This window comes from Penaeus chinensis, chromosome 4 (assembly GCF_019202785.1).
Source record: "Penaeus chinensis breed Huanghai No. 1 chromosome 4, ASM1920278v2, whole genome shotgun sequence".
Classification (NCBI taxonomy): Eukaryota; Metazoa; Arthropoda; class Malacostraca; order Decapoda; family Penaeidae; genus Penaeus; species Penaeus chinensis.
Window position 1 is genome coordinate 45,092,196 of NC_061822.1, and position 2,500 is coordinate 45,094,695.

Below are 2,500 nucleotides of genomic sequence, written 5' to 3' on the forward strand. Positions count from 1 at the left end.
CTATCATATCTCTGATATCAGATGTCTACCTATCTGCCTATCTCTCTCTCTATCTCGCTCTCTGTCTATATAACCATCTATTTATCTATCTGTTTATCTTTTTCTTTCTCTCTCTCTCCCCTCCTCCTACTCCTCCTCTTCCTCTCCCTCTCTCTCTCTCTCTCTCTCTCTCTCTCTCTCTCTATATATATATATATATATATATATATATATATATTTATATATATGTATATATATGTACATATATGTATATATATATGTATATATATATATTTCTCTCAGTCTCTATGTCTGTCTTTCCATCTACCTATCTATCTACCTCTTTTTTCTCACCTATCTCTCTTTCTTTCCCTTGTCCACATCTCTCTCTCTCTCTCTCTCTCTCTCTCTCTCTCTCTCTCTCTCTCTCTCTCTCTCTCTCTCTCTCTCTCTCTCTCTCTCTCTCTCTCTCTCTCTCACTATATATATATATATATATATATATATATATATATGTATGTGTGTATATATATATATATATATATATATTTCTCTATTTCTCTCAGTCTCTATGTCTGTCTTTCCATAAACCTATCTATCGACCTCTTTTTTCCCACCTCTCTCTCTTTCTTTCCCTTGTCCACATCTCTCTCTCACTTTCTCTCTCTCTCTCTCTCTCTCTCTCTCTCTCTCTCTCTCTCTCTCTCTCTCTCTCTCTCTCTCTCTCTCTCTCTCTCTCTCTCTCTCTCTCTCTAACTTGCGAAACCATGTTTCATGAACGCCCTTTAATCAATAGACTAATCTTTTGCTTTAAACATGAAATAAATCGTTTGTATTCATGAAAAGATAATAGGCTTCCCCTCCGCTTGCGAGGTAGGTCCTCGCCGGGAGTCGTCCTGCCACGTGACGACCGGGCAACGTGACAACCTGTTAGTGACGACAACCTGCTCCACGACGTCTTACCCCAAGACGTCGTTCAACGCGACGACGACCTGGCGCGCAATCACGACGCCCAGCAACATATCGTCGTGTCACGCCACACCTTGCCACGCATTGTAGTATCACAGAACGACCAGCCTCCGCGAGCTAAGAGTCCCGGGAATGAGAAGTCGCACACGAGACCTCGTCCGCATATTATCATCCAGGGAGACAGCCAGCCGGGGAGCGGCTCCAAGGATAAAGAAAAAGTCCGCGACGACCGCCGGAAGGACCAGCCAGACGATGACCGCCGGCGCAGCGGGCCTTCCCCCGACGACGACCCGGCGCCCGACGGTCAGCTACGTAGGCGAGATACTATCCCGAGCATCGTTGTAACAAGTGACGAAGAAGATCTCCCGCCTCGCCACAAAGAGCGACGATCGCACGAAATCTTGTCGAACGTCCCTGTGAAGCGTGAACGCCGGCACACGTACACCGACCTGCCACGTAACGTGGACGCCTTACCACCTATCGGGGCGGTCCGTCGCAGGCACTCCCTAGATTATGACGATCGCATGAGCTACAGCTACGGTAGCCGATACAGCGACGTTCTACGTCACGATGACGTTGTGTATCGTGAGGTTCCTCGCTATCGAGACGTAGTATTACGTGACGATTTGGCAAGGCGTCGCGACAGTGTGTTGTATGACGATATAGTAGGACGTCGTGACGTCACATCATACAACAGCCTGCCCAACCGTCGTGATGTCGTACTATACGATTTGCCTCGCCGCCGAAGCGACAGTTCTTACGACTTACCACGACGTCGTGGCTTCGTGCTGCAAGACCTGCCAGATAAACGGGACATATTGATATACGACGACTCATTCCGCCGATCGAGTGGTGTTTTGTATGACGATCTAGCAGGCCGTCGGAACGGAGTCCTGCGCGACAAGCTCTCCCGCAGACCCGACGCGCGGCCGCAGGACAAAGGGCAGCGCTACTCCGACGCCAATAGAAAGAGCGACGCCCCTCCGAGCGTCCACGTTCCCCGCGACGTTCTGCTCCGGAACGCCATCCCAAGGGACATCCTCCTGAGGAACGTCTTGCCCAGTGACTCGGTGCCCAAGAATGGGTCACGCGATATCCTGCTGCGTGACATTGTGCCAAGAGACATAATCCTGAGAGACGTGTTGCCCCGTGACATCCTTTTGCCCAAGGCCGAGGGCCAAGAGGACCAGTCGCGGACAATGAAAGCCCGTGGCGCTCTGAGGTGAGCTCGTCTTCGCATGCCCAGGCTGCTCAAAGTGCGCTTCCTAACCCTTTGGTGCCGAGTACGTGCACTGTCCATTGTCCTTTTATTTCGTCATTTCTACACATAAATGGCTTTATGTGCTTAGTCACCAATAAGTCCGTTACTAGACCCAAATGACCTCACCTGTTTACCGCATTCTTTGATTTTTTTTTCTAACACTTATTATTGTTACTAATGTTAAGCAGGTGAGATCATGTAAGTTTTGTAACTAACTCCTTGGTGACTAAACACGTGTGTAGCAATCCACGTGTAAACAAGCTTAATAAACAAACACCCTTCCGACACCAG

At 48.7% G+C, this 2,500-nt stretch overlaps 1 protein-coding gene across 2 annotated transcripts in view; it reads left to right on the forward strand.

The window, feature by feature from the left end:
• LOC125025326 (annexin-B12-like) overlaps positions 1–2,500 on the forward strand; it is a 31,475-nt gene that overhangs the window by 18,728 nt on the left and 10,247 nt on the right. Inside the window, exon 1 of one of the 2 annotated variants that reach the window (XR_007114894.1) lies at positions 861–2,170. The exons of the other annotated variant lie outside the window; for it this stretch is intronic. The gene's annotated coding sequence lies outside the window, so the exon portion shown is untranslated. Of the gene's footprint in view, positions 1–860; positions 2,171–2,500 lie in introns of those variants that run through there. 2 annotated transcript variants of the gene reach the window in all.